Source organism: Hypanus sabinus, chromosome 16, assembly GCF_030144855.1.
Source record: "Hypanus sabinus isolate sHypSab1 chromosome 16, sHypSab1.hap1, whole genome shotgun sequence".
NCBI lineage: Eukaryota > Metazoa > Chordata > Chondrichthyes > Myliobatiformes > Dasyatidae > Hypanus > Hypanus sabinus.
This window is the reverse complement of record NC_082721.1, coordinates 69283330-69311149: the sequence shown is the minus strand read 5'-3', so window position 1 is coordinate 69311149 and position 27820 is coordinate 69283330. Positions and strand designations below refer to the sequence as shown.

Sequence of the window (27820 nt, the reverse complement as noted above, 5' to 3'; positions counted from 1 at the left end):
TCTTCTCCTGAGTTTCACTGACGACCTTCACCAATCCAGGAAATGCACTCTTCTCATTACTATCGTAGGAGGAGGTACAGGAGCCTGAAGATGTACACTCAACATTTCAGGAACAGCTTCTTCTCCACCACTATTAGATTTCTGAGCAGTCTGTGAATCCATAAACTCTACTTTGAACACAGATTCTGCCTTTGGTGGAAATCCAAAGCAACACACACAAAAACCAGGAGGAACCCAACAGATCAGGCAGCATGTATGGTAAGGAATAAACTGTTGCTGTTTTGGGCAGAGACATTTCAGTCCTAATGAAGGCTCTCAGCTGGAAACATTGACTCTTTATTTTTTTCCGTAGATGCTGTTTCTCCAGCTTTTTCTGTGTTACTATTTTGCTCTCTTTTCACACTATTTACTTACGTTTAACATATTTCTTATTTTAACATTTAGTATTTTTTATGGATTGCACTATACTGTTGTCACAAAGCAACAATTTTCACAACATACGTCAGAAATTATAAACCTGTTTCTGACTCTGCCACTGTAACACATAAAAACGTTAACAATTTAAAAAAATCACTTTACCAGGGCTAGCTCTTTGATTTGAACTCACTGCTCTAACCCTACTTTCCCATTGCTTTTTAAAATAAATTTGTTTGTAAAACATTATATAGTCCCTGCTTCAGTGGCTCCTTATGTTAAAGCATTTGATCTAATAACATTTTAATTTTTTTCCCTAAATTCCACTCTTTTGACATTTGTACATGCTTCCTGCTGTTGGTATATGACAAACATCAGGAACGTTCCACCATTAACTATTTTAAAACCTTTCATCAATCTGAAACCCATTTGTCCTTTAGTCTAAGGTTGTATCACTAATCAATGTATGTGTGTGGTAAGGATTACGTCAATTCTGTTCATGCAATAGTAAATATATACATCTAAAACGTACGGAGAATTGAACAGGTTTTAATGTTGTGAAATTTAGTAAATACATATAAATAATTCAAGTCTGGCTTTGATAATACATTATACTGTACACTCAGTGGCCATTTTATTAGGTAGCTTCTAATAAAGCCCATGGTTTTCTGCTGCTGCAGTTCATCCACTTCAAGGTTCGACATGTTGTGCATTCAGAACTGCTCTTCTGCACACCACTGTTGGAACATGTGGTTATTTGAGTTACTGTCACCTTCTTGAACCAGTTTTGCCATCTTGAACCAGTTTTGCCATCCTCCCCTCTCATTAACCAGACATTTTTTCCCAGAGAACTGTTGTTCACTAGATTTTTTTACACCATTCTCTGAAAATCGAGAAACTGTTGTGCTTGAAAATCCCAAACCATTAGTCTGGCACCAACAATCATTCCACGGTCAAAGTCACTTAGATCACATTTCTTGCCCATTCTAATGCATGGTCTGAACAACAACTGAACCTCTTGACCATGTCTGCATGCTTTTATGCATTGTTGCTGCCCCATGCTTGGCTGATTAGGCAATTGCATTAACGCGCAGGTGTACCTAACGGAATAGCCACTGAGTGTACATCCATGATATAGAGAGAATTGTATAGGTTTTAGCATACTGGAGTTCAGTCACTGCAAGTAAATAATTCAAGGCTGGCTTTGATAATTCATTGTATAATCTTTATCCTCAATGACTTACGACCAAGAACACTGATCTAGTTTTACACATGCCTTTGTTTTTGATTAACTCATGTTGCAATTTATAATTCTTCCTGAGAGTTTAACCAGTCTTAGGAAAGAAGGCCATTTCTATAAACGGATAGTGTTACAATGAAATTGCTACCATTTGTGCATGTCAAGCATATTGTAAGGACATTGTGTCGCCAACAATAATTCTTCAACTACATCAGAGGCAACCATACTCTTATATCCTTTCTGAAATATACTATATATTTCAATCAAAAATTTGAGGTTAGATTACCACATGCAAAATGCTGGAGGAACTCAGCAGGTCGGTCAGCATCTGTGGAAAGGAATAAACTGTCGACGTTTCAGGCCAAGACCCTTCATCAGGACACCTGTCAGATCCACTGTAGTCAGATTTACTCAGTCACATGATACTTATACAAACAGGAGTGTGTGACAGCATATTGGCTGTGTAAAATAAACTGGCGAGAATATCTGCCAAGAAAGCAAAAAGCATAAATGTTGAAAGCAGAATATAGAGTCATAGAATGAATGGATATGTTTTTTAATTGTTCAGTCCTGCTTGAGACTAATGGGCTTAACTTCCTTGGAATTGAGAAGGATTTAATTGAAGCAATTCTGAAGGAGCTTGACCGGTTGGGTGGAGAGGTCTCTTTGATGACACTGCTTCACCAAGGGAGTAAGTCAAAATAAAAGGTTGTCACAAATTTTTGTACAACAGCAGCTGTGGTTATTCTGAGAGTATTGTTTTACCATAATGCAGAGAACATAGAATATACAGCACAGTTCAGTCCTTTTGGCCCATGAAGTTGTGCTGACTTTTTAACCTATTCTAAGATCAATTTAATCCTTCCCTTCTACCTTGCCCTCCATTTTTTCTATCACCCATGTGCCTATCTAAGATTTTCTTAAATGGCCCCAAAGTACCATATGTGTTCCACATAACCACTCCTCTCTAAGTAAAGAACTTTACCCTGTATTTTCCTCCAGTTACCTTAAAGGCCATCATCCACCCTGTGGAGGTAGGATGCCAGGACTTAGTTGGAGCATCGACAACGAGGTTACTCCCTGACTGGAGAGAGGATCAGGAGCTGGCTGAAGAGATAGAAAAGGGTGTCTTTTGACTGTGGCTGAGGAGGAAGGACAGAAATGGGGTGGGGGGGGGTGGGGAATGACTAATCTCACTGGAAGCTGCAGGGGTGGCAGGGAGACGTTCCTGCTACTGTTCCACCACCAGGAGATGTACCAGGGCTGAGGGAGCGAAACATAATGAGCGGTGGTCCCTGGCTGATGGCATATGGGCACTGTTGGAGGTGTGGCAGACAGCAATGCCAAGCAGGAAACAACATCTTCCTGTAAATATCATTGCCTCTTTGTATTAGCTATTTCACCCCCTGGGAAAAAGTCACTGGCTATCCACTCAGTTTATGTCCCTTATCATCACGTACACATCTATCAAGTGACCTCTCATCCTCCTTCACTCCAGACAGATCTTAAACTCACTTGACCTTATCTTCATAAGACATGCCCTCTGGTCCAGGCAGCATCCTAGTAAAACACAGGGAGGGGTGTGTGGAGAAAATTTGCTGGCCAAGACCAAGGGCATCTCAGAGGAATATCAGTTTATTGGTGGCCTTTCTTCGCAAGAACATCAGATTGAATTAAGCCTGATGTGTGGCTAGAGACATACGTCGTGAATTGATCTCCCAATTAGGTCTTAAAGCAAGGCTCTAAACTGCCTTTAATTTGGCACTAATTATTAATTGGCTCAGGATATCTGGATCAGTGATGTGAGAAATAATGGGTCAGAAAGGGTCACAGAATTTGTCTGACATTTTATTATATGCATGGTCCCAGATGGGGTGCTGTCCCTGTTAAAGTGACATGAGCAGAAAGCGCTAATTAACAATTGTGCCAGCACATTCCATCATAATATTCTGTCTCTCCTACCTCAATATTTCCCTTCTTAAATAAATTCAGCTCAGGGTTCATATCCCAGCATTCCATAGCCCTCCATTTCATAGGCATTCAGTGACCACTTTATTAGATACCACTGCTTAGCCCATCTACTTCAAGGTTTGACAAGTTGTGCATTCAGAACTGCTCTTCTGTACACAACAGTGGTAACGTAATTATTTGAGTAACTGTCGCTTTTCTGTCAATTTAAACCAATCTGGCCATTCTCCTCTGACCTCTCATTAACGGGGTGTTTTCACCCACATGACTACCACTCACAGGATGTTTCTTTTTGTTTTTTACACCAATCCACTTAGATCACATTTCTTCTGCATTCTGATGTTTGAACTCAGAAAGGTGCTGTCCATTATTAAGGATCCCTATCACCCAGGACATGTCCTCTTCTCATTGTTATCATCAGGAAGGAGGTACAGAGGCCTGAAGGCACACACTCAGCGATTCAGTAACAGCTTCTTTCCCTCTGCCATCTGATTTCTAAATAGACATTAAACCTATGAACACGATCTCTCTCTTTTACTAATTCTGTTTTTGCACAACAATTTTTACTGTAGCTATTTAATATACATATATCTACTACTGTAGTTTATTTATTGGTTCCTATTATTATTTTTTCTATATTTATCTTGCATTGCTTTGTACTGCTGGCACTAAGTTAACAAGTTTCACAACATAAGCCAAGAAATATTAAACTGTTTCTGATTCCAGTTCTGATTTTGAACAACAGCTGAACCCCTTGACCATGCCTGCATGCTTTTATGCATTGAGATGCTGCCATGTGATTGGCTGATTAGCTGTACAGGTGTATCTAACAGTGGCCACTGAGTGTATATAATATACGGTTTGTTAGTGTAATAGGAATCCTTACTTCACACATGGAACGCCGGCACAGTTAGGCATTTTTCCTGTGGAACAAGAAAAAATTTTCCTTGTGGAAAACTTATGCACAGACAGTGGTGGGTACCTGGAATGGGCTACCAGGTGTGATTATGGAGGCAAATATGCTAAAGCTATTTAAGAGTCTCTTAGTCCGTGAATATGCAGGGATAGAGGGATGTGGAGCATGTTCGGAAGGGATTAGTTTAATTAGCTTGCCACAACATCATTGGCTGAATGGTCTTTTCCTGTGCTGTACTCTTCTATGTGCACCTTTAATAAGCTATAGGCAAGTGGAGAGGGATCTTGCTCAAAATAAAAGTTTGTTGATTTAAGCCCTGCTCCCAAGATCAAAGCCCACAGCCCAGGCTGATACTCCTAATTCCGTACTGGACAAGAACTAAGCTGTCAGAAGCCATGCAAGAAACCTAAAATGTGATGTTAATTGAAGGCCTATATCATCTCACAGGTGGATTAATAAGATACCAAGATACTTTTTGTTTAGCAAGGAACTGTGTGGTCATCCCTGGTGAAAATGACAAAAATGACCTGCTGGTTTTGGAAATCACAAATAAAAACTGAAAATCCTAATCAGCAGGTCAGTAGGCATCTGTGGGAAGAGAAGCAGATTCAGTGGTTCAGGTCTTTCCCCCTGGTGTCCTTGAGACATTTATCCATCAACTAATTATTGTCTCTTTTATGTTTCAACGTCACATTGGTCCTATGGGATCTTCCTGTGCACGATTTGACTGCTATATCAGCATTGCAGAAATTGCTGATCCTTCCCATCACAAAGAAGTCAGTTCACGTATGCCAATGCTGACGTTGACAGAAGACCCAACTGCAGATTTTTCTTTCGAGTTTTTATTTGTTAGTTGGAGCTGAATCCTAACTTTAATATGTCCTGACTGTAACCTTCCCCCAGCTATCAGATATCAGTTAGAAACCAGAACTTTTCCATAGCCTGAGGTCGGAGATCTGTGATATTAATGTCACAACCATGGATTTGGCAGTGCAGCAGCTATGGCAATTGCGCTCGTGAATATGCACGTCATCTAATTATTATTTCACTGTGATGGTATTTTCCTTGTATTAAAAAGTATTTAACCCCAGACTGTCAAGACTTGTGCAAAGCACAGCAACAACTTGCTGCCTGCTTGCGTTCGGCCTTGCCTGAGAAATTGGACTGTCGAGTCAAGCGACTCTGAAGACTAGCGGTATTCGTTTTATTCTTACATTTATTTCAGCCACAGTGTGGGCTTTGCTTTCCATTGGAGAGTTTTAGTTAATGGCCCTGTTTGGCCTAGCATTAATCGTTTTCTTTTCCTTCGAACTCTGTTCGCATTAAAGCCTGTGAACTATCGACCCACTTCAGAGTCACTTGGGCCAAGTCCAAACATAGTGATGATAATTTAGCCATTCTCAGAATGAAGGAGCACCACCTTAGGGTAGCCTTTAATCTGAAGGCATGAATATCAAATTTTCTAATGTCCAGTAACTTCTACCCCTTCCCCTTCTCCTTTCTTCCACTCTCCATTCTGGCTCCCCTGTACCCCTTCTCTTCTCTGCCTATCACTTCTCTGTGGTGCCCCTCCTCCTCCCCTTTCTCCCATGGTTCACTTCCTTCACCTTTAGCCCTTTATCTTTTCTCCCTAACTTCTTCCAGCTTCTCACTTCAACCTGCCTCCCCCACCCAGCCACCTGCCTTCCCCCTCGCCTGGTCTCACCTATCACCTGGCAGATTGTACTCCTTCCCCTCCCCCTCTCCCCAACTTCCAATTCTGGCTTTTTCTCCCTTCCATTCCAGTCCTGATGAAAGGTCTTGACCAGAAACGTTGACTCTTTATTCCTCTCCATAGATTCTGCCTGACCGGCATTTGTGTGTGTGTGTGTGTTGCTCTGGATTTCCAGAATCTGAAGAACCTCTTGTGCTTGCCTGTGCAAACTTGACCAACCTCAGCACAGAAGTAGAGGCTCTTCTCGGTTGGAATGGCACAGGATGTAGTGCAGTTACCCTTTGAGTAAGAGGGCGTGTTGAATACTACGATGCCCATTTCCTCGTCTGTGGTTTGGGCTTGTGCTCAACCTACTGCAGTCCATGGCAAAATCCAAGTGCTACCCAGGACTATTCAACTGTACAAGGCATCACCACCACTACATCTGAAGGCAGCAAGGTTATGATCACGAGGGAGAAGATCTCCCCCCTGCGTGATCTAGATGTGCAGACAACTGTAGTGTCCATCCCAGTTGTTGGCCCTGACAGGATTACCAAATGTCACACTGAGCCATGGGCTTACACTTCCCAGGTCTTCACAGTTCACTTCCAAGGGCAGTTGAAGAGGTTGTCTGGTGCTGCAATAGTACCATGAAAGGTAGAAATTTGTAGGATCAGGGCTCAATGAACATCTTTGTGATTTGTACATTTGAAGCACATTCTGCTCAGGCAGGAAGCAAACAGAAATTCATTTCTGTAACACCTTTTATGTCTTCTCAAAAGTGATCTGAATGATCAACCCTTCACAGTAGCAATGTAATGGGACTTATACTCCTGGACAACAGTGCAGGGGCCTGAGTCTAAGTTCCACTGTGGCAGCCGAAGAGACTGAACTGTGATAATAATTGGGAATTTCAGTTCGTGATGACGACCGTGAAAGAAGCCAGCCTGGTTCACTAAAGACAGATAGATAAGATAAGCTTTACTTGTCACATGTACATAGAAACATCAAAACATTGAGCGAAATGCATCACCTGCATCAATGACCAGCACAGTTTGAGGATATACTGGAGGCAGCCCTCAAGTGTCGCCAACACAGCCTGCCCACAACTTACTAACCCAAACCTGGTCATCTTTGGAAAGTGGGAGGAAACCCATACAGTCACAGAGAGAATGTAAAAGGCACCTTAGAAATAGTGATGGTAATTGAACCCCAATCGCTGATCGTTGGCGCTGTAAAGGGTTACACTAACCGCTCTGCTACCGTACTGCTGTTCTTCCATTCTCACGTGGTCTGGCCTAGATGTGATGCCAGGTCCACACTGACTAGAGTTTAAAATGACCCAGGAAGCCACTCACCCCAAATGTATATTAAATACAACCTGAATGTATACAAATAAAAAACACAGTGAAACGTATGTGTAAGCAATGTGGCAGCACACAGCAACCCTCCAGGTGATAATAAGTAGACACCCCAGAAGGCATCATAGAAATGTCACAGCAGGGTAGGAGGACATTCAGCCCATCAAGCCTGTGCTGGCTCTTTATATCAAATCCCTTCAGCCCCATAACCCAGCAAGTGATTTTTCCTCAAAGTGCCAATCCAATTTCCTTTTGAACTTTATGTACTTGGAATCAGCCAATATACAGGACATAACTGTTACTGGAACATTGTGTTTTTTGCAGGAATCTTTTTATATTTAGATTTATTGTGAATTTGTTTCTGTTTTTTTTATTGTGTTCGTTAAGTTTATTGTGCATTTTCTTTGGATCCGGAATAACAACCATAGAGTGACAGTAAACAATCTTGAGTCCTGAAAACTGCATTTCCACGTCCCTTACGCAGTGAGTTTCCATTCTGTATGAAAATGTTTTTCTTCACTTCCCCTGTATTACCTCTTCCTCACGCCATTCAATACTGAGATCTATTTACCCTGCCTAAATCCACTGCAGATTAACACATCTCTTCCAAATCTGATTTCGCTCCAATTGCGTGGTTAAATACCATTCTTTTAGTGGTGTTATTTTGAAGGGTAAATATTGGCCTGAACTCACCAATGGTGCTTAGGTGCTTTTACATGTATTTGAGGGAGGAAGGATCAATCTTTCTTCTAAGAGACAACACACCCAAGAAGGAAGCACTCCCTCAGTGATGCACTGGGAAAATTGGCCATTATCTTTGGGTTCAAGTGAGACTGGTATGTGTGACCTTCTTAACCTGAGACAACCATTAAAATTTTTTAACCGACCGACGACTGCTGAACAGCTTGCCCATCCTTGATAATCACTGGAGAAGCATGCTGGTGGGGTTCAGGGGAAGGACGTCAATCTTTTGGGAGCCATCCATTGTGATCATGTGGGATCATCGCCACAGAATGCTTACCAAATGTGCTTTAAAAAAAGCCCAATTCACAGGAAAGCATCAGATGAAACAGTTGGCAGAACAGTTATAGCACTCTCTGTTTCCTAGGAAAACAATGTGTCATCAGAAAACTAAAGATACACAGAACGTTAAGGCTCCCATTGTTTTTCACCAAATCATGTTAACCTTGTAGATTAAATTGGAAACTTTTATTTGTTGAAAAAACAAATATGACAGCTTTTATTTCTCTCCAGTGGTACCTCTTGGCTCCTTGAAGATACAATGTTTTGGAAATGATTAGATTATTTTCCCAGCTTTAGGTCAGTCTGCAAAGTTTGACCTTAAAGGTTCGAACAGTTTTGCTTTGCTAGTTCAGTCTCTCTCTCCCCCCCCCCTCTCCCTCTCCCTCTCTCTCTTTGTGATACTATTTGTGTAGGGGGTTGGGAGGTTCCCTTTGTTGTTTCATAGTGTTTCCTTGAGCTTTATAGTGTAAGACATCAGTCATCCAGTAGAGTAGGGAGATGCAGTTGAAACATTTATTTTTTTGCCTCTGACGCAGGACCTGTTCCTGTACCAGTGCAAAGCAAAATGCCTGGCCAATCTTAAGGTACAAAAATAAATGGTGAAATGAAAGACAGTTGTTAACTGTAATGAGGGGTGCACCCTATTCCACATGCCCCAAACTAAGACTTACCTGGGTGTTAAGAGTTATGAATTGCACAGTGGGGATGGAATGGTAAAGTTAAGAGGAGGAAGTGGTACGGTTGTAAATATAATTGCAATTTAGTGCTTATAATTTGGAGGGGACAGAAAAACAAGTGATGTGGGATGCAGCAAAGTTGGGAAAGGCTTGAGTTGTTACTGCAGCTTGGAAAGAGGCCATTTGGCTTGTTGAGCTGATGCCAGCTCTCTGCATAAACAACTCAGTTTGTCCTACTTCTAATCCTTTCAACAACTGTCTGAATTCTGTATCTCCTCGTTATTGACCTCATTGTCATCCCATCCACCATTGCTGGGCTCCTTGCAGTTCAATTAAATCTTCCCTCAACTTCCGATGTTTTGTTGAAGACAAACCCAGCGTGGCCAAAGCTTTCACTGTGATTGAACTTCTCCAACCCCAGCATCGTCCTTGTAAATCACTTCTGAGCACTCTCAATAGCTTCCACATCCTGTAATGCGATGTTCAGCATTACACAAAGTGCTTTAGTTGTCGTCCAACTGGAGTTTTATGCGGCTGAACCATGACATCTATAACCTCCTGTATTCTCTGCATTGATCAATAATGGCATGCATCCCAGATGGTTTCATAACCATCTCATTTAGAAGGCTGGTCAGGTGTAAAATTAAGTCCTAAACCAGCCAATCTAAATCTGACCTAAGCATATATAATTATGTTTTTCGATATCTAATCTAACTCGACTGGATTTGGTGCCATGGCAGAAGAAATAAAGAAACTTGCTATGCCACATATATATTGTCATAGAATCATAAAACCCTACAGCACAGAAACAGGTTTTTCTGTTCTTCTTGTTCATACTGAACTATTCTTCAGCCTTGTCCCATCGACCTACACCCGGACCAAAGCCCACCGTACCCTCCCTCCCAAATTGAATTGAATTGGCTTTATCTCTTACATCCTTCACATACATGAGGAGTAAAAATCTTTACATTATGTGCATTGTACAATTAAATGTGTCACTTAAATGTTGAAACTGAACACCCGTATCCATCACTTCCAATGGGAGCTCATTCCACATTCTCGCCAAACTCTGAGTGAAGAAATTCGCCACCCCATGTTCCCTTTAAACATTTTACATTTTACCCTTAGCCTGTGACCCCTAGTTCTCATCTCACCCAACCCCAGTGGAAAAACCCTGCTTGCATTTACCCTATCTATACCCCTCATAGTTTTGTATACTTCTATCAAAGCTCCCCTCATTCTCCTATGTTCCAGGGAATAAAGTCCTAACCTATTCAGCCTTTCCCTATAACTCAAGTCCTCAAGTCCTGGCAATATCCTTGTGAATTTTCTCTGCATTTCTCTTATACAAGTTCAACTTATCATCCCACCTCCTGCACTCGATACATTGATTTATGAAGCCAATGTGCCATAATCTCCCTTTATGATGCTATCTACCTGTGATGCCATTTTCAAAGAATGATGAATCTGTATTCCCAGATCTCTCTGCTGAACTTCACTCTGCAGTGCCCTACCAATCACTGTGTAAGTCAAGAACATGTTGGTGTTGATTGAGAACAAGCAGCTGAGAACATTCACTAGTACCCATATATTTATCTGAAATATAGTACTGTGCAAGGGGCTTAGGCACATATATATAACAAGGATGCCTAAGACTTTTGCACAGTATTGTACTTGTCAACGCGGAGCAGGGAACAAGTTTATAAATCCGATGGGAGCAACGGACGTTGGGAATGGCGAGAAATGTGTGGGACAGGTGGCAGAGAAGGAGTGCCAGAGGTGGGGTATGGTGCGGATGCAGCCACACCCAGCCCCGAGACATCGGGAGAGGTCATTTGATTCCTAGCAACTGGTTTATTGATCATTACAGGATGTGTCTCTGGTGTATCTGCCTCTTGCCCTTTCCCTTCCTCTCTTCCCAATCATGATGCCCCCTCCCTGCCTCCTTCCCACTCTCAGTCCACAACAAAGACATATCGGAATCAGGTTTATCGTCACTCACATATGTTATGATTTTTTTTGAGACAGCAGTACAGTGCAATACATGACATGACTACAGTGTTGTGCAGAAGCCTTAGGCACCCTTGCTGTATGTGTAAGACTGTATACATGTGTATATATGTGTAAGACTGAAAACAGAGGAGTGCCCCAAAGAATGAATGACAATTAAATGTCAGAACCCCAAATACACCCCCCCAGCTCCCCTCCCTTGTGTGCGTAAATGGCAGCAAGCAACAATTCCCCTTCCCCCCACACTGGCAAAAAAAAGTGTCGGCACTGCCACTGGGCACTCAAGAGTGAGCAAAGCAACAGCAAAGACACAGACATGCAGTCACCCCAAAGACTTTGTGTTTCAGCTAGTATTTGACATATCACAGGCTCTCCCTCTCTCTCTCCCTAATAAGGGAGAAGGAAGTGTCTCCGTTTTGCCAGCGAGTGGGGAGACATAACAAACAACTCGCTGGTTTACCATGTTAAGAGTCCGTTACGTCGCTTTTTTCAAGGTCTGTGCCTGAAGATCTTAAAGATCTCAGGTTTCCAGGCACACAACTGTAGATATTTCGACTCCTCTGATGATCCAAGGGTTTCTGACCCTGGATCCGCCCGTCTCCAGAGCCCCGAGATCTTAGGCTTCCAAATCCAAGCCCAACGCTTAGGCCGAGGCCTTGGCCAGTTATGAAACCTTGAGAACGGGTCCCAGTCCCGCAAAGAACTGGAATCAGCGTGTAACTCTAGATCAGGGTTTTCAAAACAACCCTGAAAGGGAAAAATAGAGGTAGTGAAGATGAAAACAGAGCTGTTTCTGAAGATGCAAGCAAAGGAGTTGCTGTCATTACTCTGCTCCACCTCCTGTCAAGAGAAATCTTCCCTAAATTTTTGTTCATTGTTTGCTGAGCACTAGATCTGTGGCATGTAAGTCTGGTGACCCAAGTCTGTACCTGGAAACCAGGTATGACTTGCAGAGGGCTATTTCAAGGGTGAAGAAACAATTCTGAGTGAGGTTGGAGGCAACATCAGATGCACATCAACCCTGAACAGGGTTTACAGGCCGTTACTTCTTACAAAGCGGAACCCCGTATCATGAATGGCAGCGGTGCTTCACTACCAGATGAGCTCAACGCCTTCTAGGTCCGCTTTGAAGGGGAGAATATAACTACAGCTGTGAAGATCCCTGCTGCAGCCGGTGACCCTGTAATCTCTGCCTCGGAGGCTGATGTCAGGCGGTCTTTCGGGAGGGTGAACCCTCCCAAGGCGGAAGGTCCTGACGGAGTACCTGGAAAGGCTCCGAAAACTTGTGCCAGCCAACTGGCGGGAGTATTCAAGGACATTTTCATCCTCTCACTGCTACAGATGGAAGTTCCCATCTGCTCTAAGAGGGTAACAATTATACCAGTGCCTAAGAAGAGAAGTGTGAGCTACCTTAATGATTATCACTCAGTAATCTCACATCTACAGTGATTGAATGCTTTGAGAGGTTGTTCGTAGCTAGAACCAACTCCAGCCTCGTCAAGGAGTAGAATTTGCCTATCGCCACAATAGATCTATGGCAGACGCAATCTCAATAGCTCTGCACCCGGCCTTAGATCACCTGGACAATACAAATACCTATGTCAGGATGGTGTTCAGAATCAGGTTTATTATCACTGGCATGTGACATGAAATTTATTAACTTAGCAGCAGTAGTTCAATTCAATACATAATCTAGCAGAGGGAGAAAAAATAAAACATAAATAAACAAACAAGTAAATCAATTATGTATATTGAACAGATTATTTAAAATGTGCAAAAACAGAAATACTGTATATTAAATAAAAGTGAGGTAGGGTCCAAAACTTTAAAGTTCTTTCAGGAATCAGATGGCAGAGGGGAAGAAGCTGTTCCTGAATCACTGAGTGTGTGCCTTCAGGCTTCTGTACCTCCTACCTGATGGTAACAGTAAGAAGGGGGCATGCCCTGCGTGCTGGAGGTCTTTAACAATGGAGGCTGCCTTTCTGAGACACCACTCCCTAAAGATGTCCTGGGTACTCTGTACGCTAGTGTCAAAGATGGAGCTGACAAGACTATAGCTAAGCACTTAACAGCATAATTCTCACTGAACTGATCAATAATCTCAAGAATTTGGGCCTCTGTACCTCCCTCTGCAATTGGATCCTTGATTTCCTAACTGAAAGACCCCAATCTGTGCAGGTTGGTGATAATATCTCGTCCTCGCTGATGATCAACACTGGCGCACCTCAGGGATGTGTACTTAGCCCACTGCTCGACTCTCTCCATTCCCATGACCGTGGGGCTAGGCGCAGCTCAAATTCCATCTATAAATTTGCTGATGATGTGATCACTGTTGGCAGAATCTCAGACAGAGATGGGGAGGCGTACAGGAGCGAGATATACCAGCTTGTTGTTGCAGCAACATCCTTGCATTCAACATCAGTTGTGGATTTCAAAGTGTAAGACAAGGGAACATGAACCAATCCTCATAGAGGGATCAGAAGTGGTGAGAGTGAGCAATTTCAAGTTCCTGGTTGTCAGGATCTCTGAGGATCTAACTTGGTCCCAACATATCGATGCAGTTATAAAGAAGGCAAGACAGCGGCTATATTTCATTAGGAGTTTGAGCTGATTTGGTTTGTCACCTGAAACAGTATCAAACTTCTCTCGGCGTACCGGGGAGAGCATTCTGACCGGCTGCACTACTGTCTGCTATGGAGGGGCTACCGCACAGGATTGGAAGAAGCTGCAGAAAATTGTAAAATTATTCAGCTCCATCTTGGGTTCTAGTCTCCATTGTATCCAAAACGGCTTCAAGGAATGATGCCTCAGAAAGGTGGCATCTATTAGTAAGGACCCCCACCACCCAGTACAGGCCCTTTTCTCGTTGTTACCATCAGGTAGGAGGTACAGAAGCCTGAAGGCACACACTCAGTGATTCAGGAACACCTTCCTCCCCTCTGCCATCATATTTCTAAATGGACATTGAACCCATGAACACAGCTCACCCTTATTATATTATTTTTGTTTTTGCACTATTTTTAATTAATATACATATATACACTTACATTGATTTACTTAATTATTTCTTCTTCTATATTATCATGCACTTCATGATGTGCTGGTAATATTAAACCTGATTCTGATTCTAAATCTTACAGCTTGCTAAAACTGTGCTTAAGTTGCATCTGGGGTATTGCATTCTATCTGGTCACAAGATGCAGAGGTTTTGGAGAGGGTGCAGAGGAAATTTACTCAGATGCTGCCTAGATTAATATGAATGTGCAATAAAGAGAGGTTGGACAAAATTGGGTTGATTTCATGGCAGATCAGAGGCTGAGGAGAGACCTGAGAGAAGCTCACAAGGTTATGAGAGACATGGAGAAGACAACCTGCATCTTTTTGCCAGGGTTGTAATATCTAATTCTAGGGAGCATTCACTTAAGGTAAGAGGGGAGATGTGTGGGCAAGTTATTTATACAGACAGTGTTGGGTGCCTGGGATGCATTGCCAGGAGTGGTAGTGGGCAATTATGAGAAACGGCATTTAAGGGGTTCTTAGATAACCACATGAATGTGCAGAGAATAGTGGAATATGGACATTGTGCAGGCAGAATGAGCAATTTTAGTTGGGCATTTGATTACTAGTTCAATGAGTTTGGCATAGCAACATGGGCCAAAGGGTGTATTTTGTGCTACTTTCTAAATAAACTTGCTCCATTTAGCATCTTCTGTGTGACAAAATTGTCCCTTGGGGTTCCTATTAAATCTTTCCCCTCCTGTGTTAATCCTGTCCCTCTTGATCTTGATTCCTCAAACCTTGATAAAAGTGTCAGAACATTTGGATATGCCCAAGTGCGGAGAGTGAGAGAGAGTCTGAAGGGGGTCAGTAGTTCAGTGAATTTGCTGAGAACTGTTGCAGAATTTAAAAGAAAAGGAAAACAATAAGTGCTAGGCCAACAGGGCCATTAACTAAAACTCTCAGATTGAAAGTTAAGTGCCAACATTGTGGCTGAAAGCAATACCTAAATACGAAATGAATACCGCTCCTTTCCAGCATCAGCTGAAGTGGTAACACACTCAAAATGCTGCAGGAACTCAGCAGGTCAGGTAGCACCTATGGAAAGTAATAAACCCTTTGCATTTCAGGCCTTCATAAGCACTGGAACATTGACTGTTTATTCCTTTCTGTAGATGCTGCCTGACCCACTGAGTTCTTCCAGCACTTTGTGTGTGTTGCTTTGGATGTCCGGCATCCGGTTTTCTCGTGTTTGTGAGTCAAGGTGGTGGTCCTCTCTCCTGGACGAGGACGAGGATAAGCAGAGAGTGCAGAGTTGCTGTGCGCTTGGTTCCAGTCTCAACAAGACTACAAGGAAAAGAAGGGAGTTAAATACCGGCAGAATGAGACAGTAATTAGCTGGAAGGTGCATGCCCTCGAGTGCAGTTGTCCAACCTGTAGTGCAGTCTGCCTACAGGGGTGCATAGACCCCACAGAAGTGTGTGTGATTGCGACAAAAAGACTGGGTTCATTCACTCTATCTATGCGCCCCATGATTTTATACATCTCTGTAATCCAGTATTAGTCTCCTACAATCCAAGAAAAATAGGGTTCTAGGCTGAGCAACCTTTCCCTAATACATCAAGACCTGGCAGCGTTCTCATGAAACGTTTTGGTACTCTTTCCAGCTTAATGGCATCTTTCTTATTGGGGGGGCAGGGAGTCCAATGCAGCCTCAACAGCATCATGTTCCAACCTTGACTGATGAAGGCCAATGTGCCAAATGCCTTCCTCACCACCCTGCCTACCTACGATGCAGGTACATCCTTGTACCTCTCAGTTCCTCTGCTCTGCAACACTTCTGTGGTCACTTAACACACACAAGGTGCTGGAGGAATTCAGTAGGTCAGGCAGCATCCATACAGAGGAAAAAGCTATTTCCAGCCAAGATCCTTAGAACGGCAAGGGGAGGAGGAGGAAGGTGGGAGAAAAGGAAGGGGGTACACACTGCCAGGTAATAGGTAAAACTAGGTGAGGGGGGAGAAGTACGTGGGTGTGGTGGGGGGGATGAAGTGAGAAGCTGGCAGATGATAGGTGGAAGAGGTAAAGAGCTGAAGAAGAGGAATCTGCTAAGAGGGCAGAGTGGACCATGGAGAAAGGTAAGGAGGAGGGACACCAGAGGGAGGTGACAGGGTGTGTTAGTGTGTTCTGGCTTAGCTTCACTGGTCCTTGACTACTAAAGAAAAACATTTCATATGCCTTTCAGCCACATTATTGACCTGCCCTGCTCTCTTTAAATGAGAATGTACATGTACATTTATTGTATATTTGTTGTGCATTTTTTTGCTTTGTTGCACCTCCACAAGCGAATTACTTCTTCTAAAGAGAGTGTCTCTTAGAGAAGAAAATTGCTCACAGCTCTCTCTTCAATCATCTGCTCAGCACTGCATCTCACGGAGGTTTGGACATGCAAGCTGATGAGTTCACAGCAGCCTTGTCAGATCATTAAAAATGATTTGCATGTCTCTTTGCTGACCCCAGGACTTTGTGAAGTGCTTTACAGCCAAGATGAAGCGTGGTTAGTGAGGTGATAGGAAATGTGGCCGCCATATTGTGGAGAAAGCTTCCATAAACAGAGACCAGATAACAATGAGATAATCTGTTGCTAATGGTGTTGGGTAAGGGATAACTCTCTGCTCTGATTCTGTGAGGTCTGATAGAGCAGGCAGGGTCCCAGCACTGTGTCTCTTCAGAAAGCTGTAGCTTATTGATCCAGGAAGAACCACAGCCTAGATTCTATGCTTAGCTCCCTTCAGTGGTACTGCTTTATAATAAAATGATTTCAGAATACTTATTGTTTAGCAGTAAGTTATTTTCTTAACTGAGGTCCTACCAGCAGCAGAAGCCATATATCATGCAGCAGGGAAGCAGACCATTCAGCCCACTGAGCCTGTGCTATCCATCAAGCGGCCATTTACACTATTCCTCTCTAAGCTAGATAGAGTGGATGTGGAGAGTCTATAGTGGGAGAGTCTAGGACCAGAAGGCACAGTCTCAGAATACAAGGATGTCCCTTTAGAACAGAATGGTGAATCTGTGAAATTCATTGCTACAGACGCCTGTGGAGACCAAGCCATTGGGTATATTTACAGTGGAGGTTGATGGGTTCTTGATTAGTAAGGGCATCATACAGGAAAAGGCAAAAGAATGGGGTTGAGATGGATAAACATCAGTATCATAGTATGGTGAAGCATGCTTGATGGGCCAAATGGCCTAATTCTGCTCCTATATCTTATGGTCCTATGGTCAAATAGTCCTCCCTCCCCACAGATTCCAATGACTTACCAACACACCAGAGACACTGTGTAGTGGCCAATATACCTCTCAACTGAACGTCCTTGGGATGTGGGGAGAAACCAGAGCTCCTGGGGACAATCCACAGGGTCACAGGGAGAACGTGCAAACTCCACTCAGGCAGCACCCAAAGTCAGGATTGGAGCTGGAACTTGTTAGATCTGCACTACTGTGAGGGCCCTACTAAATCTGTAAAAAGGGTATGGATTTTTTTCTTTGTGCATGGTTTCATTCAGACCTTGTATCAAGAGGGTTGATTGCTTGAGGGTGCAGAACAGGTTTACCAGCTCCTGCCTGGATTAGAGAGTATGATTTGTCAGGAAAGGCTTGCCAAACTTGGGTTGTTCTCCCTAGAGCATTGGAGACCTGATAGAGGTTGTTGAGAGGTGTAGATAGTCAGAATCTTTCCCGTCGGGTACAAATGACGAACACCAGAGTGCATGTTTTGAAGGTTATAGGTGGGGTTGAGTTGAAATCAGCATTTATGCACAGTGTTGTAGATACCTGGACTGGGTTACCAGGGCTTGTAGTGGAAGCAGGCAGTTTGGTGGGGTTTAAGTGCCATTTTTGATAGCACATGAATACGAAGGGAATGGTGGGAGATAGATGATCTACAGGAGGAAGACATTTAATATAAATTGGCATCAAGATCAACACAATACTGTGGGCGGAGAATCTTGCCCTGCACTGTAGTCCTGATGAGGCCCTTGGCCTGAAATGTCGACTCTTTATTCCTTTCCACGGATGCTGCCTGGCCTGCTGAGTTCTTCCCTCATTTTGCTTGTGCTACTCTGGACAGTTCTATGTTCTAAGAAGATTAAGCAAAGTACAATCTCGAGCAAAAAAATAAATTACTGGCCAAACTCAATAGGTCAAACAGCATGTGTGGAGATGGTGGGACAGTCAACTTTAAGTTCCTGGATGTCACCATCTCGTCGCACTTTGATACAATCATGACAAAGATACGCCCGAGGCTCTCCTTCATTAGGAATCAGAGGAGATTCAGTCTGTCACAAGAGGGTCCTGCAAATTTCTACAGATGGATGGCGGAGAGCATTCTGATTAGTGGCATCACAGCCTGGAATGGAGGCTCCGATGCACAGGATTGTAAGAGGCTCAACCATAGGTACAACACTCCTCACCGCTGAAGATGTCTTCAAGAGGTGATGCCTCAAGTAGGAGGCATTCATCAGCAAAGGCACTTAGCATCTGAAATATGTCATCTTCTTGCTACTACCATCAGGGAGGAAGTATGGGAATCTGAAGACCCATACTCAATGATTCAGAAACAGCTTCTTCCCCTTTGCCATCATATTCATGAGTGGCCCTTGCAGACAACTTCTTTATTCCTTCCTTTATGCACTCTTTATTTTGTAATTTATAGTAATTTTATGCCTGCACTGTACTGCTGTCACAAAACAAATTTCACATCGTATAAGACAGTGATAATCAATATGATGGTGATTCAAGAGTCAACAGCAGGATAGAAGCATGCATGAACCACCCTCTGGGCAACAAAGGTCTGTTTCGCCGCCTCTGCCCCTATCTCATTAACGTATAGATTAACTTTCCCCTGAATTCCTGAATTTTTCATGGAAAGAGAGCATGGGGTTAATTCAAAACCCTGCCCGACTACTGCTGAGTAGAGTGGTCAGGGACGATTTGCGTTGCTGACCCACTGATTACTTTTTTCTTCTGAAAATGAACTCAGCACCTTCCCACAGAAATGCACAGAACATCAAAGATCCCTACCTCCCTCAACCCCTGCTCCAGTTGACTCCTCCCCCTCCCCCCAGCACAGATTCGCACAGCCTCTCTGTGAGGATAAAACAATCCCTTGCTACGTAAGCTTCGTGAACAGTTCGGGACCCTTGGCCTTGACCACACAGGAGTTAGGGGGATAGACTGCTCTATGTGCCATAGCTCTGATACAAACGTTGCCAAGAAAGTGACGACGGACTGTGTAGGCCTTGTATAATGGGCCTGAACAAGATGGCTTCAAACCCAGTATAATGGTGGAAAATCACCTTTCATCTTCAGGCCGTTGCAAGAGAATTGGCAGAACTTTCACCTGCAGAAGTCATAACAAGGCAAAGACACAACACGGCTGAACTCTTGTGCTTCCAGTCTGAACTTAACTATCTAACTTTATCTTTATATGGAATAATCAAGGCTGTTTGATGTAGTTGAAGTGTTTACCATAGACATTACACAATAGTCTCCGTGAATTCACAAGGAACTTCCAGGCTAACAGTTCTGGTGCAGGAGACTATTTGACTAGTTGCTTGTGTCCAAGCATTGTTAGCGAGCTATACAATTGGTTCCACCACCTGTTGTCCCCACATATATCCCTGGGCAATATTCTTTGAAAAAAATTGGCCCTATGGCTCTTGACTCCTGTGGCATCTTCCTATGCACATACAACCCGGGACCACTTGATTAGGTACCTCCTGTGGCTAATAAAGAGGCCATTGAGTGTATGTCCACCGTCTTCTGCTACTGTAGCCCATCCACTTCAAGGTTCACCATGTCATGCGTTCGAGATACCCATCTGCACATCACTATTGTAACTTCTTGTTATTTGAGCTACTGTTGCCTTCCTGACAGCTTGAGCCAGTCTGGCCACTCTCCTCTGACTTCTACCATTAACAAGGCACTTTCACCCACAGTTTGACTGCTCCCTGGATGTTTGGGTTTTTTCTTTTCTGTTTATCACACAACTCTCTGCAAACTAGAAGCTGCGGTGCATGAAAATTGTAACAATTAATGAAAAAAACCTGGTGGTTGGAACAGAACGTTTATCATGTACAGTTCTGTTGAATAGGTCTGCCTGTCCCACATAAGTAATGAACCAGTTCACACTCACAGAATAATTAAGTCAAACGTACATGCACAGGGTAATAGGTCAGACCTTAATTGATAGATGGACTATCCTGCGAAATCGACCAATCACGTGATGTCACATGACCAATAACCAATCACACACTGGACGGGACATCTCTCTGCCCGTAATTTTTAGGCGACACTAGTTTGATAATATTCGACCGGTTTTCCAGACAGTTCCGATTGGTGCAGTCCAAAAGCCCCAGAATCAAGTGTTGCTCTGGATTCTGAGCTTTCAGCTGGGGATTCCGCTTCGATAGGTGGTGGTGCTAACTCATCTTGTTCATCAGCTTGTTGTGGAATGAGAGATTCATTTTGCCGTCTCCTGATGTGGTCTAGGTGTCAGCGGCATCCTCAAGTAACTTGTTGGCCCTCTTTCACCACACCTTCTCCTTTCTCAGAGTTCAGGCAAGCATGAAAACTCAAAGTTCCAAACTTTACCCCACGTTGTTTCAGTCTCTTACTCAGCCTTCCCACTCTGGGGGCAATAAATCCAATCGGGAACACAGTATGCAGCCCAATAATAGTTTAGATGGAGAGAAACCTGTGGTAGCTTGTGGGGTTATTCAGTACCCGAATGAAAACCTGTTCATTCTGGTGTATATGTCTCTATTCAACTTTTGTACCCCTTGCTTCACAGTCTGAACAGCTCTTTCAGCAGTACCGTTTGCTGGTGGGTGATAAGAGGCGTAGGTTGCAATCGAAATCCATTGTCTTGTAAAAATTGTTTGAGTTCCTCACTTGTAAATGCAGGACCATTATCACAGACCACAGTATTGGGGATTCCATGCATTCAAAATAGTGTACGCAAAATGTTTATCATCATCTGGCTGGTTGAAGTCTTCACCGCTTTGGCCTGGATCTATTTAGAAAGCGCATCGATGACTACCGATAACATGTGACTGTCCAATGGACCAGTGTAGTCTACATGTAAACATCTCCAGGGTTTGGTGAGCCAATGCCATTGAACCATGGTATGGGAGCGTTTAAAGGCCGAAACTGCTGCATGGGTTGCACACACAAACAATGTGCTCAATGTCTTCATCAATTTTCGAACACCAAGCGTAATTACAGACTCGAGCCTTCATGCTGGGTATTTGGTATTTCTGGAAAGGCACAATGTAACTCTTCCAGGATAGGGGACTGCAGTCCTCTAGGATTTACAATATGACTTGCTCACTGTAAACAACCATCGTGGATACTAAGCTCGTTTTGACGTCTGGCATAGGGTAGCACAGTTTCGGGTACACTAGTTGGCCATCCATCTTCTACAAACCTTTTTACTTGTGCTAATGTTACATCTCACTCAATTTCTCCTTCTACCCGAGAAATGCTGACTGGGGATGCATTGACCCAGTCCATTGGGAGTGCCAGCTCACCTGGAAGGATATTCACATAACGGAAGACGGCTTAAGGCATCTGTGGTGTAATTGTTTTTACCGGGAACATAAGATGGCACGTACTGATGAGTGGACAGGTATGGAGCCCACTGATGCCATCTGCGGCACAGCCTTGCTTTCACCAACCAATCCCACCAATGCCTCGTGGTCCGTATGAATCTAGAAACATTGCCTGTACAGGTAATGGTGGAAATGCCTAACTCCAAAAACAACTGCCAATACTTCCTTCTCCAACTGTGCATAGTTTAGGTAGGCTGGGTTAAGAGTGCATAATGTGACAACGATAGACTTTTCATCACTGTGCAAATTCTTCTGGGTTAGCACTACACCAACACCGTACAGGAGGAATCACAGTACAAAACTATTGGCATCCTGGGTCTGAAGTGCATTGGTGCTTGTGATTAAGTCAGCCTTTGACATCACAAATGGCATGGAAACAGCAGATAAGAATGAAGTTTTGTTGCAACAGTGTGAAATACAAGGAGAGGCAACGTCCCCATCAGCGACAACTGCAGCACATTATACAGATGTTAACAAAGTGTCCCTAGCTGAGGAAAAAGGGAATCATAGTCCAGGTTTCCGATGTTACCGTTGTGGTGAATTTCACCAGAAGCCTAACTGACGATCAACACCGAGACTTTGCTATCCTTGCCAAAAGAAAGGACACTTGGCAAGGGTTTGCTGATCTGGGCTTCCACCTAAACCGGAACATTCCACAGCAGCACAGTACATGGCTCTGGAGCCGGACGTACTCAGATGGTCTCAGGCCAGTTCCCCTACACGGATGGTTTTAAAGATTAACGCAGCCCCATTGCCTTTGAACTCGACCCTGGATGCCCCATTGCTCTATGCAGTGAAAAGACAGGGGTAAAGATGTTTGACCCTGATTCTTTAATGACTCTTACACCACTGCATTGCAGTCTGAAGTATTACACGGGGGAGCAGTTACAGCTCCTCGGTTGTGACAGAATTCTACTTGAGCATGAAAGTCAATTGCACCAATTACCAGTGATCACTAATGGAGAAGGAATGAACTCACACCTGACGAAGGGTCTCGGCCCGAAATGTCGACAGCGCTTCTCCCTAGAGATGCTGCCTGGCCTGCTGTGTTCCACCAGCATTTTGTGTGTGTCGTATGAACTTACACCAGTGTGATTGGCAACAGAAAGTGCCTGCCTTAGGTGTGTATCAGATGACATGTCCGTTGAGAGGTTACTCAAATATAACAAGGTTCCACACGGAAGGTTAGTTAGGAAGGTTCAATCGTTAAGTATTAATATTGAAGCAGTAAAATGGATTCAACAGTGGCTGGATGGGAGATGCCAGAGCATAGTGGTGGATAACTGTTTGTCAGGTTGGGCCCAGTGACTAGTGGTGTGCCTCAGGGATCTGTACTGGGTCCAATGTTGTTTGTCATATACATTAATGATATGGATGATGGGGTGGTAAATTGGATTAGTAAGTATGCAGACGATACTAAGGTAGGTGGCGTTGTGGATAATGAAGCAGGTTTTCAAAGCTTGCAGAGAGATTTAGGCCATTTAGAAGAGTGGGCTGAATGATGGCAGATGGAGTGTAATGCTGATAAATATGAGATCCCTACATTTTGGTAGGAATAATCCAGATAGGACATACATGGTAAATGGTAGGGCATTGAAGAATGCAGTAGAACAGAGTGATCTAGGAATAATGGTGCATAGTTCCCCGAAGGTGGAATCTCATGTGGATAGGGGGGTGAAGAAAGCTTTTGGTATGCTGGCCTTTATAAATCAGAGCATTGAGTATAGGAGTTGGGATGTAATGTTAAAATTATGCAAGGCATTGGTAAGGCTGAATTTGGAGTATTGTGTACAGTTCTGGTCACCGAATTATAAGAAAGATGTCAACAAAATAGAGAGAGTACAGAGAAGATTTACTGGAATGTTACCTGGGTTTCAGCACCTAAGTTACAGGGAAAGGTTGAACAAGTTAGGTCTTTATTCTTTGGAGTGTATAAGGTTGAGGGGGGGACTTGATAGAGGTATTTAAAATTATGAGGGGGATAGATAGAGTTGACGTGGATAGGCTTTTTCCATTGAGAGTAGGGAAGATTCAAACAAGAGGACATGAGTTGAGAGTTAGGGGGCAAAAGTTTAAGGGTAATGTGAGGGGGAATTCCTTTACTCAGAGATTGGTAGCTGTGTGGAACGAGTTTCCAGTAGAAGTGGTAGAAACAGGTTTGATATTGTCATTTAAAGTAAAATTGGATAGGTATATGGACAGGAAAGGAATGGAGGGTTATGGGCTGAGTGCGGGTCAGTGGGACCAGGTGAGAGTAAGTGTTCAGCACAGACTAGAAGGGCTGAGATGGCCTGTTTCCGTGCTGTGATTGTTATATGGTTGTATAAACTTCTTTTTGGCAATCCTGATGAAGGTAAGCTCAAGGGTAACAAAGTACGTCTTCCAGAATCAGGCACAGTCAAACCAAAGATCTTCAAGGCACGTTCCTTGCCAAACATGCTTCACCCCAAAGTTGAGGCAAAGCTTATGGGGTCACAAGAAAACAGGATCATTGAACCTGTGAAGTTTTCACATTGAGCAGCCCCTATTGTGCCAGTTGTCAAGAGTGTGGGAGCATAAGGATATGTGAAGATTACAAGATCACAGTGAATCCATGCCTACCCACCAAGTACACCCAATTCCAAAGATAGAAGACAACCATACAACACCAGAAGGTGGAAAATTCTTCACTAAATTTGATGTTCTTTTTCGTAAAGGGGGGTGTGGGTTTGATGTTTTTCACATTCTTTCTTTGTTTCCTGGCTATCAGGTGAAGACAAATTTCAGAGTTATATAAGGATACGTGCTTTGATAATAAATAAACCTTTGAACCATTGACCCTCATGCATACAACTGGCTTGAACTAGAATAGTAGTCTAAAAGCCTCACTACCATTGCAACCCACAGAGGCTTCTTCCAGTGTATGAGGCTCCTATTTGCATATGTTTATCTCCAACAATATTCCAATGTTGTTGGAACCTGCATGACTCCTTTCCTTGCATATTCAGAAACAGCTCTATTTCCATCTGTAATATCTCTATTTTTCCCTTTCAGGGTTCTCTTGAGGATCCTGTCCTGGAATTACACACTGACATTGAGGGAATGGGACCCACTCTCAGGGTTTCACGACTGGCCGTTATTCGACATGCCAAGGATGCAGCCTAAGAACTTAGCTTGCCTTCGGAGGTCTGAGATCTCGTGGCCCTGGAGACGGGCAGGTCGAAGGTCGGTGTTCCGGCAGAGATTGGTGTGTTGTGGGAGCCGGAAGATCGATGGCTGTGTGCCCATAGACCTGAGATCTTTGGGCACAGAGCTTGTAAAAAGCAACCCAATGGACTTATAACGTCATAAACCAGCAATTTGTTTGTTATGTCTCCCCTCTTGCTGTTAAACAGGGACACCTCTGTCTTCTTTATTGGGGGGGGGGGGGAGGGAGGGAGAGAGAGAGAGAGAGAGAGAGAGAGAGAGAGAGAGAGAGAGAGAGACACACACTGTGGTATGTCGAATACCAGGTGAACAATGTAGTCTTTGGGTTGCTGCAAGTCTGTGTCTTTGCTGTTGCTTTGCTGCACACTTGAGTGCTCGGTGGTGGGTGCCAATGCTTTCTTTTTTTTGCTGGAGGTGGTGGGGAGATTGTTGCTTGCTGCCGCTTATGCATGGGAGAGAGGGGAGTTAAGGGCATTGGGTTTCTAACATTTAACTGTCACTCATTCTTTGGGGGCACTCCTCTGTTTTCGGGGATGGTTGCGAAGAAAAAGCATTTCAGGATGTATTCTGTATACATTTCTCTGACATTGAATGTATCTTTGAAACTTTTGATATTCAGATTACTGGGTAGACCCCGGAAGAGCACCTGAATAATCTTGATAAACCCTTCTCCCGACTGCTGCAGTGTGGTCTACGACTAAAACATGAGAAAAGCATCATTCCAGCAGATCATTTAGAATACCTGGGTCTTCACTTGGATTCCAAATCCAATTAAAGAAAAGCTTCACTCCATTCTTGAAGCCCAGCAACAAGGAACATACTTGAACTTGGCTCCTTTTTGGACATGTTCAATCATCATGCCAGATTATTGAAGAAAGATATGAGGTGACATTGGGATTAGGCAGAGGAATCTGTTTTTCAGAGAGCCAAACTAAAGCTGACTCAATCGCAAGCATGAATGCACTCCAGTCATAGGGTGCCAATCGTTTTGTACTATGAAGTCGCTCTGTATGGTGTTGGTGTGATGGTAAGACAGAAGAATATGGATGGCGATGAAAAGCCTGCTGCTTTCATGTTTTAACCCAGCTGAGCAAAACTAGTTGGACAAGTTGATCAGCAGTTTCTGAGATACTCAAACCACCTGGTCTGGCATCAGCAATAATTCCACAGGTTAAAGTCACTTAGATCACATTTCTTCCAAATTCTAATGCTAGGTCAGTGTATAATGGCTGCACCAACAGTAATCACTGTTAAGGTTCAATAAACTGATTAGAAAAGCTGGCTCTGTAATAGGAGTCAAACTGGACACCTTCGTGGTAGAACAAAGGACCCTACGGAAAATCCTGGCAATTCTGGACAATGTTTCTTACCCTCTGCATGCCACCTTGGCTGAACAAAGGAGCACTTTTAGTAATAGACTAAGACAACTGTGCTGCTCCAAAGAGTACTAAATGAGGTCATTCTTACCTTTAGCCATTAGGCTCCATAACGAGTCAACCCATAACCAGAGAAAAGATGACCCCTTCCTGTTAGACTTGTGGTAACTTATGTTTTGTTCTTTCTACTTCTCTTCTAATATTTATACCTGTGCATTTGTAATGCTACTGTGACACTGTAATTTCCTTTGGGATCAATAAAGAATCTATATCTATTTGACAAATTCATTGCAATAGATATTGACTGTATATCATTCAGAAAGATGACATCTGGCCTATTAAAGAGAAAAATTAGCTTTATTTGACATATGTACATCTTGCCAAGCTAGCCACAATTCCTTGCTACCGTGTCTTTATATCATTCCCAAATCAAACTTCTCAATCGCTCCTTAACTCTGTAACAATCCCAAATTAACTTTATTGACTGCCATTGCCTTTACCTTTAAATCTGTTCAATACTAAATTGGTCCCACTCTGGACTTGTGCATATCACAATAAACTTGACTTTGACTTTGCTCTCCCTTCTTGTCTACACTTGAATCAATATCAAATTAATTCAACCACTCCATCTCACTGTAACACTAACCCTATTGTTCTGACATCTTTCCTTAAACTTGTGACAACTGTAAAGCAAAGCATCAGTCTTGCTCTCTTCTAAGAATATCGTAGTATCAATTTCACCAAATCCTTATATCTACAAACTTCCCATTGTCTTCTTATCAAACCCATATCAAGAGGATAGTGAGGTCAGCTGAAGGGATCATCGGGGTCTCTCTTTCCGCCATTACAGACAGTTATGCCACACGCTGCATCCGCAAAGCAAACAGCATTGTGAAGGACCCCACCCGCCCCTCATACAAACTCTTCTCCCTCCTGCCATCTGGGAAAAGGCACTGAAGCATTCGGGCTCTCACGATCAGACTGTGTAACAGTTTCTTCCCCCAAGCCATCAGACTCCTCAATTCCCAGAGTCTAGTCTAGACACACACCCACACATACACCCCCCCCCACACACACACATATTCACACACACACACACACACACACACCATCCCCCCCCACTCCCTTTGCAATTTTTGCTCAGTTCTTTCTCAATTCCTGCTAAAACACTATTTACATTGTTTACATTTACATCATTTATTATTACATTTATTATTACATTTATTATTATATTGTAATTTACCCTTTACTGTGTCTATTGTCTTGTTTATTAATTATTCTAA

General features: G+C 43.2%; 1 long non-coding RNA gene across 1 annotated transcript; it reads left to right on the top strand.

Moving 5' to 3' along the window:
* LOC132406415 (uncharacterized) lies at positions 1–27820 on the top strand. The gene is made up of 3 exons (XR_009516160.1): positions 1–258; positions 25009–25179; positions 25781–27820. It is a non-coding gene; the product is annotated as an uncharacterized LOC132406415 (long non-coding RNA).